The sequence below is a fragment of the Castanea sativa genome, chromosome 5, assembly GCF_040712315.1.
Source record: "Castanea sativa cultivar Marrone di Chiusa Pesio chromosome 5, ASM4071231v1".
Taxonomy (NCBI): Eukaryota; Viridiplantae; Streptophyta; class Magnoliopsida; order Fagales; family Fagaceae; genus Castanea; species Castanea sativa.
The window spans coordinates 24,357,751-24,372,397 of NC_134017.1; positions in this window are offsets into that span (position 1 = coordinate 24,357,751).

Consider the following 14,647-nt stretch of genomic DNA (forward strand, 5'->3'; position numbering starts at 1 on the left):
TTCCTCGGCTACCCACTAACTTCTCAAACCAATCTACAGACTGACGCAATAAAGGAAATAGATCAATTAATACCAAATCCAAACCGTGACCCCTGACTACAAACCCCTCGATTGAAGGACAATGGGTATGGAAAGAGCCTAAAGATGCCCTTAGTCGCGCAAAAAGAAAAGAGACAGAGGGACAGAGTTGCCTAATTTCAATACTTCCAAGCATGGAAAATAAAGAAAAAGAAGAACAGATTTCTAAACAGAACAAGAAAAAGCAAAAGAATGTCGCTACAAAAAAAGAAAAAGTAAAGGGAAAGAAAATTGTACCTCAAGAACTCCAAGGCTCAGAAATTCAAGCTTAGAAAAAAGTGGGAGACACCAAAGATTGAGAAGCTCAAAAAAAGATGCGAAAATGGCAAGAAGTGAGAAAGTGGAGAAAAAAGCAAAGAGCTTTTAAAAAAATCAAACCTAGGAAACTGAAAACCAGAAGCCACTTGAACCAAACAAAGGCATCCACCAGTCAGAATGTGCAACGTGGCCACGACACAAATGGCGCTGCCACTACGTATTAAATGCGACTGGAACAGAATCCCAAGGGTCGCATCTGAACAAAAAACCTTCCATCTTCTTGTGGTCATCATTACACGTAAGGACGACCACAAAACTGGGGGAAGGGGGGGGGTTAGCTGATAGGCCCAATAAATATCACTATCCAGACGAGCCCATCAAGTACCATCGTCCACCCAAACCCAACATGGACGATGGTAGAAGAGCCATAAAGAGGAACATTCAATACCTCGGACGGTTACGAATCGACGAAGATGACTGTTGGAGACCCATCAAAGCCCACATTGAATGAGCCTAGAGATGTTACAAAGGAGGCACTTATGCCACCATAAATAGGGTACAACGGCTAGAAGAAAAGAGGGTATATATATATATATATAAAAGATACACTTTAGAACTAAAGAAGGTACACACACACACACACACACACATATATATATATAAAAGATACACTTTAGAACTAAAGAAGGTACATACACATACACATACACATACACTGAAACACTGATACTTTCTTTATTTACTCTAGCTCTCATAAGCCCTCTTTGCCAATTCCATTCACTGACTTTACCATTGAAGACTCCGTGGCTGGCACTACACCGATGACCACTCAAAGAGGATTCCATCCTTAACCTTGCAGGTACAAAGATGAAGCCCATGTTGACCTATCTGGACGAACCTACTTGACTGATGATCTTGGCATCATATACATAAATATATGTATATATATATATATATATATATATATATATATATATATATATATATATATATATATCATTGAACACCACCTATGAATGTCTATATAGGCTTAACTTATAAAGAATGGTGATGCTACTCCACATATATATTAGGATCTTTTTCAAAATCAATAAACTAATGTGCGTTTATATAGATACTTCCATGATAGTGTATTTTCCCTTGAATATATCAATATAGTTTCTAAGACTTCCATGTGACTATGAGATGATTAATCCTAAGTGAAAGGTGTGTTTAATGATTCCAATAAAGCATGTATAGTTGGATGTTTACCTCAATACGATATTAACTTGCTGGCTGCTCTAAAAGTACCACATTATTCTATTCTTTTCAATGTAGAGAAACCCTAATTCTCTACTTGCAGTCTCTTTCTACCTTTCACGTGACTGACATAAAAAGACATTGTGTGTGTATGTGTGTCTATATATATATATATATATATATACTTCAATTCAATCTAGGAAGACCAATCCCACTTCAATTAGTACTCTTAAATAAATCAGCTTTACACGTTAAACACATTTCCTACTTAGGCTAGAATTAACATGTCCTACTTGGGTTGGAATTACCATTTCCTACTTGGGGTGGAATTTAAAACCCACAAAACTTATCTCTTTAGCCTCCAAGAAGCCCATAAAACTTAAATAAGTTTCCAAGACTTTAATTCCCAATTAAACTCCAATTAAGGTTGTTTAGATAGGCTAGAACTCTAAAGAATTCTAATAACGCTTAAAATATTAATCCAAATAGGTTTTAATCTTTTATTATTTTCCTTAACTAATAAGGAGACTAAAAGTTAGATATGAATAATCCAAAAAAATAATTCTCCACATTACATCCTCTTTTATTTATTTTCTTTGTAAATATCATAATATAAAATAATATTACCTTCAAAATAAATTAAATAATTCATAAATTTCACTCTAGAAGCAATTAAATTAAATTTAAGTGAGGCAGGTGTTACATTAGAGACATAAAGTGAGAATCTATACATTAAAATTATGATTTTCTGGGATTTGTAGAGGTCTTTAGACGCTTCCAAGGGTCTAGGGCCGGCCCATATGAAAGAATTATTTTTTGGGTGGCCCAAAAATTAATTTTGGAAGTTTGGGAATGAGCTTACATATGCAGGTTCGTGGCATGCGTAAGCATGCTTCCTTAAAACCTTAAATTTGACTGTAATTTTGATCCGATTTCAAACAGACATAACTCACTCAATATAAATCTGAAGCGTGCAAAATTTATATTCAAATTTAAGCCTAGGATGTCTACTTTCCAATAATATAAATCACACTAAAAAATACTTTGTGGGTTAAAAGTTTTGGTCAAAATAGTGAGCAAAGTTCATTTTTCAACATCATTTTCAAAACAATTTGAACACTTTTGAGTTGTGATTACCTCTAAAATATTATGGACTCTTTAATTACCATTGATAAATGTATGTCAAGCTCATCGTTGGGGCTGGGGACCAAAGGTTATTAACGGGTACAAAATGAAGTGTCTACAGATGCCCATTTTTTAACTATGCTTGCACTATAAGTATAGTCAAAAGCCTGAAGAGACAAACATTTTGTTAGTTAATAAACTCTGAGTGCACGTACACATGCTACACACAAACATGCAAGCAAATCTGATATGATTTGTATATTATTTGACTGTACATGAGATCTCCAGCAATTGATGATTTTTTTTTTTTTTGTGCTTTCTATTCTCTTAGAGTTATTAATCTACAGCAAACAAAGTCAAGCTCACCCTAGAGGCAAGTGTAATTACGAAGAAGAAAAAAAAATATTTAATAACTCGAGCTCATTATGAGAAAATAGTTCAGATTTCCCACTTCCTCGCTTCCACCTTCATTCATGGTGGCACATTCCACATCAATTGGACAATTGCTCTCTGTGACACCCTCCAGAGATTTCGTCATGGCTTATGAATGTCATAGAAACTACATTAAAAAATAAGGAATTGGCTTACCTTCAGTACTTTTTTAACTGGAATTTCTTTTTGTTTTAATGAGAAACTGCCACATCACCCACTAACTAAATAAAATGATGATATTAAAACCCACTACCATTTGTTGTTGTATATTTAAAACAAAAGGAGATACTCAGTTGAAAAAGTATTGAAGGTATGCCAAACTCAAAAAACAAAAACAGTAATTTCTAAACGAAAAGAAATTAAACATATTAAATTTTGATTGAAAACCTTGAATTTACGAGGTGTTCCTTAAATCCATAAGATAATAGGTTCTTAGAATCCAACAAAGAGAAATAATAGACCTAAAGTATGATTTTGTATTAATCTAATAATTGAATTTCCTTGGAGGCTACAATGTGTTTCAATAGTAAAAAGAAATCATAAGGAAGCTAGGAAAACACTCATAAAACCCTAATTCACTCTAATCAAAAAATTAGATGGCAAAAAAAAGATTTTTTTTAAAAAAATGGAAAATTAAGATAATTGTGAAAATTGAAAGAACTGTCATTAAGAAATGTTACAAAACAGATGAGACTTTTTTCAGGCTTCTAAACTAAAGGTTATTAAGGAAAACAAATATTACTAAAACTGACAAAATTACTGCTTCGAGAAGGCTTGTATTGTTTCTACATTACTTATTAATTTAAGGCCCTTTTAATGTTTGACCTTAAGTCATTTGTTAATAAATCATATTAAGAAATTTTATATACCACTTTTATAGAAAATATAAAAAATACTGTAAAAACAAACTTTATTCAAACTTTTAAACTAAAATTTATTAAGGAAAAAAAATATTGCTCTAGGAAGGCTTGTATTGTTTCTACATCACTTATTAATTTAAGGCTCTTTTAATGGAGAAATTATTATTTACACTGGGAGAACTGTTGATGTGGTCCTCCTTAACCAATGAGATGATACCATATATGCAAATGTATGCATGAACTTCCTAATCAGCACATGGAATAAAAAATAAAAATTACTAGATGATGTTACATTTGCATAAATAACAACATTTTATTGGTTTGGAGGTCAGGGAGAACTACGTCAGCAGTCCTCCTGGTGGACCTAAAACTGACAAAATTGCTACTTCGAGAAGGCTTGTATTGTTTCTACTTCACCTATTAATTTAAGGCCCTTTTAATGTTTAACCTTAAGTCATTTGTTAATGAATCATATTAAGAAATTTTATACACCACTTTTATAGAAAATATAAAAAAACTGTAAAAACAAACTTTATTTAGACTTTTAAACTAAAAATTATTAAGGAAAATAAATATTACTAAAATTGACAAAATTACTACTTCTAGAAAGCTTGTATTGTTTCTACATCACTTATTAATTTAAGACTCTTTTAGTGGAGAAATTATTATTTACATTGAGAGGACTGTTGATGTGGTCTTCCTTAACCAATGAGATAATACCATTTATGCAAATGTATGCTTGAACTTCCTAATCAGCACATGGAATAAAAAATAAAAAATTACTAGATGATGTTACATTTGCATAAATAACAGCATTTTATTGGTTGGGAGGTCAGGAAGAACCACGTCAGCAGTCCTCCTGGTGGACCTAAAACTGACAAAATTATTGCTTCAAGAAGGCTTGTATTGTTTCTACTTCACTTATTAATTTAAGGCCCTTTTAATGTTTAACCTTAAGTCATTTGTTAATGAATCATATTAAGAAATTTTATACACCACTTTTATAGAAAATATAAAAAAAAAAACTATAAAAACGAACTTTATTCAAACTTTTAAACTAAAAGTTATTAAGGAAAATAAATATTACTAAAATTGACAAAATTACTACTTCTAGAAAGCTTGTATTGTTTCTACATCACTTATTAATTTAAGGCTCTTTTAGTGGAAAAATTATTATTTACAACGGGAGGACTGTTGATGTGGTCTTCCTTCACCAATGAGATGATACCATCTATGCAAATGTATGTGTGAGTTTCCTAATCAACATAAGGAATAAAAAATAAAAATTATCAGATGATGTTACATTTGCCCAAATAACAACATTTTATTGGTTAGGAGGTTAGGGAGGACCACGTCAGCAGTCTTCCTGGTGGACCTAATAATTTATTCTTTTAATGGTTACCTTTAAGTCATTTATTAATAAATTATATGAAGAAAATTTTAATATCATTTTTATAGAAAATATATAAAAAACTGTAAAAAAAATCAGTTTTTTTTTTTTCCTTTCACATAAAAAGTTTCTAAAAGAATGTCCTCACAAATACACTTAGAACATCCATTAACAAAATCTATAATTTAATACACATTGCATGAAATGAAACTTAATTGCAAGTAATTTGCTCATGCTAAACTCTTTTTTTCTCTCTCTCTCGAAACTAATAAAATTTCATTTTCAACTAAACAAAAACTTTCACCAATCCTTTTACATATACTTGTTTACAACTTTTATATTAGAAACCAATTAACATAGAGCAGTTCAATGTTAAAGAGAGGCTTGGGCCAATTGATTATTCCTGGTTTCCTACCCAGCTTCCAGCTGGGGCAGTGGGGTCTCATTCCTTTCCATTATTTATTTATTTATAAATCTTTTTTTTTATATAAAATGAGACTTAAGAATATTGGAATAAAAAAAGAAAGATAAAAATTGAGCATTCACAATCCTGAAGATGAAAAAGTAGGTGGGTAGAAAATGAAAATATCAAAGAGATTTTAGTTTTTTCTCGTAATGCCTAGTTGAAAGGATGGAAAAGTGGATGGATGAAAATCTCTTTTATTTGATTGAAAAAATAAGTAAAAAGATAAAAAATGTAATTCATATAAATTAACTTATTTGTCTTTATCTTATAAAAAAAAAACTTATTTGTCTTTATTAAAAAAATTACACCAGTAAAAAAAAAAAAAAAAAAAAAAGCAATCACGGCAATGTTATTAAAACAAAAGTTATACCCAATTAAAAAAAAAATAGAAAACAACGAAATTACCAAAAACCTCAATCCTGCAAAAGAAGACAGTAGAGCTAGAAGAAGGCATGTATTGTAAGCGTCGGCATTTTTGTCCAAATATTTGAGCACAGATTCTCAATCCCGTAAAAGAAGGCTTGATAAATAAATAAAAGTTTCCCTTGTTTGCTTTGACAATTTGGACACAATAAGCGAGACATTGACAATTTTGAATTTTCTACTGGTTCAAAAGTCCAAAATCATGCTATCCATGCCCAATTTTTGGCTCTAATTATCAATTACTCAAACACTTGGGAGTCATTATTAAGAGCAAAATGTTATAGACTGAAACTATTTAAAAAAAATTCAAGTAATCAAAGTCTTAATTTTACACCAACAACATGTTGTGATCTTCGTTTCATTTAGTGTGGTTAGACACTGATGAAGCACAATTTCGTCTCTTCCAAAATGTTCCTTATCAGTATGATGGACAACCTAGAGATCCTGTACCAAAGAAAGCACTAAGTAGATAATGACATCGGCTTGGGGTCTGCCAAGGACCCTTCGATACTTAAATTAGCTCAACCTCTTTAGAAATCTATAATCTGTAGAGTAATTTGTGTGTGTGTGTGAGAATTGTCATTGTTTTACCTGTCTTTCGTGGCTTTATATAGCCTTAGACTGAGTTAATACTCAGTTTAACGTTACACTATAGTTGGTGGATTTAATGTTTAATGATGGTCATTTAATCCCCATGTTTGCTGTCTATAACCGACCTTTAATTGCCTATTATTGGACAGAGATAATGGTCCCGTGCCTATTTATCACCTGATTATTGAATGTTGTCTGTAATTAATGTGTTTACGCTCATTCGTACTTTTACTCGTCATTGTTATAGACGGTTTGCAGGTTATGGACGACCATTCATGCGCTTCTTGTCAGTTGCCCCCTTTATTACCTTTCGTCCTTTGCTTGGACGAGCAAGGGAATATGGAAAGTTTTTCTTGGGCGCGTCATTTTATTCGTACCTCGAGATTCTCGTCCCATCATATTCATTGTGGGGTGACTTTTTCATCAAATGAGTGCCACGTTTCTCTCTTGTGTTGGCCACACGTGTGTCCCTACCTTGTGTTTCCCGTGCATTGATTTCATTTCCTTTCTTAGAAAAGAAACTCTCCTATTCTCCTCCGTCTTCACTGTGCGCTAGACTTGGAGTTTGAAACCAAAAGAAAGCTTTTGCACCCTTTGTACGATAAGACTCTTTTTACTTCTAGATTCCGTTAAATGGTTGATTTTGCTTTCATTAGGCGAGAGACTCCTTCTATATGGCTTTTCTTTGCTAGACTAGGGGTTTTTATTGAGTGTTTTGATGGGCACCATCCTCAAGTTGGCTTGTTTTTGCCTCGGGATTGTGGAGCTTTTAGACCTCTTTTGATGAGCCTTTTTCCTTTGCTTTGCAATTCTTTGATCGCCCATCACCTTGAGATGACCTCTAGGGAGTATAAGGATACCGATGTTAGGTCTAGTGAACTGGAAACCGGTTTGTTGTCGAGCGGCAAGTCTTCTGACAAGGATTTTGAGGTCATAATGTCAAAGCCTTCGTCGTCTTCAAAACCCTCTTCTTCTTCGTCTTCAATCCCCTTTCATGCTCTCTCCAAGTCCTACTGTCTAGAACAAAGACACCTAAAATCTATACAAAAAAGGTACCAGTTCCTTGAAGGGATTGTCACAAGACTACCTCGTCCCAAAGAAAAATCTTGTTCCTTTGCCCATGGTGAGGTGAGTTTTTACGAAGCTACCTTTTCATGTGGTCTTTGTTTTCCTGTGCATTCTTTTATCATGTGACTCCTCTTTGTTCTCAATGTCGCACCTGGTCAACTCGTCCCTAACGTTTGGAGGACGATTATTGGATGTATGTCAATCTGGGTATCTATTCATGATGGAGACATGATTACCTTAAATGAATTTCTTCACTTATACCATTTGAAACCTTTTGCCCATTACAGGTATTTTGAACTCTTACCTTGGAATAAGGAATCTCGGATTGTCTGTAGCTTTCCTACTTCCTTTTGTGACTGGAAATCACGATTCTTCTTTGTCTCTGGATCCGGATGGGAAACCATGACTAATAACTTGTGGGGTGAGGTCTCGTGGTTTCTAAGGAAATGGGAAATTCCCTCGCTTGGTGCGTCTCTACACCTTTTCATTAAATTCATTCTTTTAACTCGTCATTCTCTGACCATTCCTCATTAACATGTCTTGTAGTTTCTGATCATCCTATGTTGGAGGAGCATTACCAAGGACGTATCCAAGCTGCCCTCGAGTTTGCCCTTACCATCGACGATTTCGATGATCTCGTAGATCCTCGTCATTTATACGATTGTTGCCTTGGACCTGAACCTTCAGTATTTTTCCTAAAAAAGATTGCTCATGAAGAGAAAAGTAGGTTTGACTTAAGCTCTCTTTTTACTTCTCCTTGCCTTATAAGAGTTAAGTCTTCTAACCTTCCATTTTGCAGATATGGCCACCAGGTATAGTAAGGATAAGTATGCTCATGTGAAGACTTAGAAGAATAAGCCTTTATCCCTGCTTACTCCTGGGTCAAAGAAGCACAAGCTGGACGAGGGAAAGGACGACATCTTTGCCCCCTCATCTCTCTTTGGCACTCTATCTTCTCCCACTTCTTCCCTTGAAATGATGACCTTTACTCCTCCAATCACAGGTTCTAAAGGGAAGGGTAAGGTTGGCAAGAATGTCAGGGAAGATCCTGCTACAGCACTTGAACAAGCTCATAACGTCATAACAGATAACAAGCTTAGGGGCCTCTCGTCAATTCCTTCTCATAAGTTGGCCAGCCATCATATTCATAAGCTGGTGCAGGTATTTTACTTAACCACTCCTTGAGTATTTAAACCTGCTTGAGAGTTTTGAACCTTCTTTCACTTTCCAAGTTTTAGGTGAGTCTTTACGCTTGACAACAGAGTACCTGAGCAGTAAGGAGAAGGTAGTGGTGGCAAACTCTAAGGTTGACTCGGTTGAGGCTGAGAGTTCAATGTTGAGAAAGGACCTGATCGAGGCTATGGACCAAGAAACGAAGGCCAAGGAGAAGGTGAAAGGGCTTAAGGATGAGCTGAAGATGGAGAAGAAGCTCGTAATTCAAAAGGACGAAGAAGTTCAAGATGCCTTTCTGAAGACAGATGAGGAACGTGAAAAGGTTATTGCCAAGTTTCTCGAATCTAATTGCTTCTCTGATCTTTAGTTCGTGCAATACTTTAAGGGTTTTGAGCTTCTTCGTAGGTGGATGATGAAGCATCACAACCAAGGTGCAGACTTTGCAAATCTAAACTTCGAAGCTATTGACACCAAGATTCTTGCCAACGAGACCAAAGAGAAAGAAGAAGAAATTGTCATTGAAGCTACTAATGTGTCAAAGGAGATGGTTCTGTTGTAGGTGGACTAACTAACAAGGCTCCTTTGGACGTGGGCCGTGCTGAGGAGGTCATTAGTGCTCCTTGACTGAAGGTTGTGTTTTTTTTTAACCTTAAAAACAATGGTTGCTTCTTGTTTTAAGGCTTAAAAACAATGGGTGCCTCTTGTTTTGAGGTTTTTGTTTTTACTCATTTAAGCTTTGTTTACTTATCTAGCCTTTTCTCACACTTATGATTTTTAGTCGTAGTTAGAGTTTCTATCATCTTTGCGATCCAGACTCGCTTGCTCGAGTTTTTATTTTGCTTTGCAATTTGCACTTATTGCTTGAGTTATTATCACCACTATGATTGAAACTCATCATCCGAGCTTTTACCATATTTGGTGATATTTACTCATTAAAGTCGTCATTTGAGTTTTTATTGTGTTTCATGATTTTAACTTGTTGTTAGAGTCATTACCATGCTTATGGTTTTAACCCGTCTTTTGAGTTTTTACCACATTCTATGATTTTAATTCGTCGTTAGAGTTATTACCACTCCTATGATTTTAACTCATCAATCGAGTTATTACCATTTTTTGTGATTTGAACTTGTTGTTAGAGTTATTACCATGCCTATGATTTTAACTCGTTAATAGAGTTATTACCATTTTCTTGTGATTTAACTCATCGTTAGGTCAACGATATCTTCTTTTCGTCTCTGGCCTTAATCTTGAAGCTTTGTCAAACTCACTAAAAAAGGGATGACTTAGAGAGCCTTATTATTTCATGCATCCTCATTTACGAGGGGGTTACAAGGAAATTACTGAAAATAACTTGATCTAACAATGAAAAGAAATGCTTATAGTAAAAACAATGAAATCTCACTTATCTGATACATCATCAGGCAAGGTGCTCTTAAAGATAGAGCTTATCAAACCAAGGTACTTCTTATTGATAGTACTTCTTAAGATGCTCCACGTTCCAGGGACGTGGCAGTGGCTTGCCGTTAAGGTCCTTCAAGTAATAGCTTCCTCTTTTGGAGTAACGGACGACCTTGTAGTGACCCTCCCAAGTAGATCCTAACTTCCCTTGAGTAGGATCTCTAATGGCTTATAAGACCCTTCACAGCACCATGTCGTCAGGGTTGAACCTTTGAAGCTTCACCCTCTAATTATGATACTTTTCCATTTTTTATTGATACCAAGCTATTCTTAGGGCTACCTCATCTCTAACTTCAGCTAAACAATCTAAGTTGAGTTTCAACTCTTCATTGTTTGTGTTTTTGTCATAATAATCTCGCCTGAGGCTGGATACTCCTACTTCGGCAGGAACGACCACTTCAGTACCAAAGGCCAACTTGAATGGAGTTTCTTTTGTCGATGTTCTTGTCGTCGTTCTGCAGGCCCATAACACCCCAGGTAACTCTTTGGCCCATGCACCATTTGCACCCTCAAGTAGGGGTGGCAAAATTTGACACGACCCGCGAACCCGACACGACGCGACACGAAACGAAATTAGTAGGTTATGGATTGAAGCTTAATGGGTTCGTGTCATATTCGGGTTGACGCGACTAACCCGTTTAATAAATGGGTTGGGTTAGTGTTGAACACATAGAACCCGTTTGACCCGTCTGACCCGTTTAATTAAATGATATTTTACCAATATACCCTTCAAACTCTAGGTATATGAACTTATTAGTTGTTGTGATTTATATTCTTTGACATATTGTGATTGATTATTTGTGATATTGGGATATGCTTTAATTTTGAATGATTATTTGTGATGCAGTTACTCGTTAGTTCTGAATTTTATATTAAAAATATTTATTTGTTTGTTTTTTCATTAATTTTTATTTTTCATTTTGATAAAATCTGATAAACAGGTCGACACGACTGACCCGTTTAATAAATGGGTTGTGTTAGGGTTGAGGAATCTTGACCCGTTTAATAAACATGTCGGGTTAGTGTTGACCTATGTAGTCGAATACTCATGACTTGACACGACACGAACCTGATATGCAAACACAAATTGCCACCCCTACCCTCAAGTCGTGCATTGATGAGTTTGAGCAAAGTAAAATTTGTTGTTTTTGTTTGTCCTTTAGCATATGGATGCCCAGGAGAAGAATAGTGGTTCTGTATCCCCAACTTTGCACAAAATTCCCTGAATTTTTGACTGTCAAACTAATGACCATTATTAGAGATGATCATCTTGGGAATTCCAAACCTACAGACAATGCTCTATTAAATGAAGCTTTGTATTTTGCCTTCAGTAATTGCTGCTAGTGGCTCTATTTTGACCCATTTGGTGAAGTAATCAGTAGCAACAAGCAAAAACTTCACCTGCTTCTTCCCACAAGGAAGTGGACCAACAATATCAATTCCCCATGTGGAAAATGGCCAAGGCGAGGAGATGCTCATCAGTAGCTCTCCAGGTATATGTTGCACATTCCCGAAGCCTTGACATTTATCTAATTTCTTGACAAGTTCAATCGCATCCTTCTGCATAGTTGGCCAAAAGTATCCTGCCCTGATTTTCTTTCCCACCAAGGATCGAGGTCCTGAATGATTTCCATATACCCTTTCATGGATCTCACACAATAAATACATTGCTTCTTCCGAGGCCAGGAATTTCAAATATGGTAGTGAAAATCCTCTTTTGTAAAGCTCATCATTCATGACTGTGAATCTAGCTGCCTTAACCCTAACCTTCCTTGCTTTTGCCGGATCAGATAGTAGTTGATCGTCTCTTATATAAGAAAGGATTGGATCCATCCAAGTGCCTGATTAACAAACAGTTTTGAATTTGTCTTCAACTTCAAATTCCTGACCCCTATGGCCTTTGCAATTCTTAGGGTTGCAAGGACTACTTCATATTCTGCTTCATTGTTCATTATTGGAAATTAGAGTTGAACTCCAAATCTGAGGGTGTCTTTCTCAAGTGTCATCACTATGATACCAACGCCTCCAAGACCTGTAACAGACGAGCCATCTATGTAGATCGTCCAATATTCGACCTCCTGATCTGAGTTGGGAATAGTAAACTCCATAATAAAATTTGCTAGGGCCTGAGCTTTGATTGCTACTCTTGGCCTGTACTCAATATCAAATTGGCTTAGCTTTACGGCCCATTGGCCCATGCGCCCTGCGGCATTTGGCTTGCTCATTGCTTTTCGAATCAGTTGGTCTGTCATTACCATAATGGTATGAGCGTGGAAGTATGGAAGAAGCTTCCTTGAAGCCACGACTAGTGAGAAGGCCATCTTCTTTATTCGTGGGTATTTTGCCTCAACTCCCTAAAAGCCTGGCTTGTGTAATACACGAGGCGTTGTATTTTGGATTCTTCACAGATCAAAGCTGAGCTGACGGCTGTCTGTGACACAACAAGATTCAAGAATAGCCCTTCCCTTTCAACTGATGGGTTCAGCAACGGAGGTTTTTCCAAATACTCCTTGAGGCTTTGGAAGGTTTCCTTACACTCATCCGTCCAATAAAAGGCCCATTTAAGAGTTTTAAATAATGGAAGACATTTATCAGTGGCCTTCGAGACAAACCTGTTTAATGCTGCCACTCGTCCCGTCAGCCTCTGCATTTCCTTGACTATTCCTGGAGAGGTCATGTCGAGTATTGCTTTGACCTTCTCTGGATTTGCTTTAATCCCTCGCTGTGATACCATGAAGCTTAGGAATTTCCCTAACAAGACTCCGAAGACGCACTTCGCAGGATTGAGCTTCATTCTATACCTTCTTAAAGTATTGAACATCTCTTGGAGGTCTTCTAAGTGAGTTTTGGCTTCCTTGCTTTTTACAAGCATGTCATTCACATAAACCTCCATATTCCTGCCTATTTGCTTACTGAACATTTAGTTCACCAATCTCTGGTATGTGGCACCTGCGTTCTTCAATCCAAACGGTATGACTTTATAGCAGTATAGGCCCTAGCTAGTGATGAACGCGGTCTTCTCATGATCTTTCTTCTTCATTAGGATCTGGTTATAACCTGAAAAAGCATCCATAAAGATTAGCAGTTCATGACCAGCCGTTAAATCGATGAGCTTGATAGGCCAAGAGTGTATTGACTCCTTATGATAAATTAATTGATTAATTAGCCAAATTAACATGCAAAATGTGTGAAAGCTCAAATAAATCACCAACTAAGTTAATATGTAGTGGAAAATAAAGTTAACACGGTGATTTATTTACGAATGGGGAAAACCTCCAAGGCAAAATCCCCGCCGGGTGATTTTAAGGTCACTACTCCCAAGAATTCACTATTATCACAACAAACGGTTACAAGTAAAGGAAACTCAGTACCTTATACCAACCTACAATTGAACCTTTACCCCAATACAAAATTGGACTTGTTCTATAGTGACAATCTCTCCTTTTCAATGCATGACTCCTAATACATAACTAACCAATAGATGTGCGGATCCCAGTACACGACTTAATCACCAATTTGAGAAAGATGTTGGCTGCAAAGTTCTTCAGTTCATCAACATGATGAAGATCATGAAGCTCCTTGGTCATAAAACCCAACGGCGTACAAACACAAAAACTTCTTCAAGAGAAAGATGAACTAGGGCAAATTTTGTCTCCAATCACAATTTGCATAAACAAAACTTTGCTCTACACTTGTGCAACTATGCCACCTTTGACGACCCTTAAAATAATCCTTATATACGTTTAGGGTTGTGAGAAAAGAAAGCTTAAATATGTACACACAGATTGGAGTGAAATCAAATCTGAAAAACTGATTTTCATAAATCTCGATAGATATGGTATCTATCGAGCAGCTGTCGAGCATTGGGCCAAAGTAGCCGTTTAAATCTCGATAGATGTTATCTATTGAGCTTTAAAATTCAGCACTTCTTTACTTGTTTCTTGGACAGATTTGTATGACTTTAACACTTGGACTTGAACTCTTGTTCTTTGAAGTATTAAACACATCCTAGATCTACCCAATTACAAGTAAAGTGCATTTTGTCAAAGGATTAGCCAACTCTAACTGACATATGTTCCTAACATC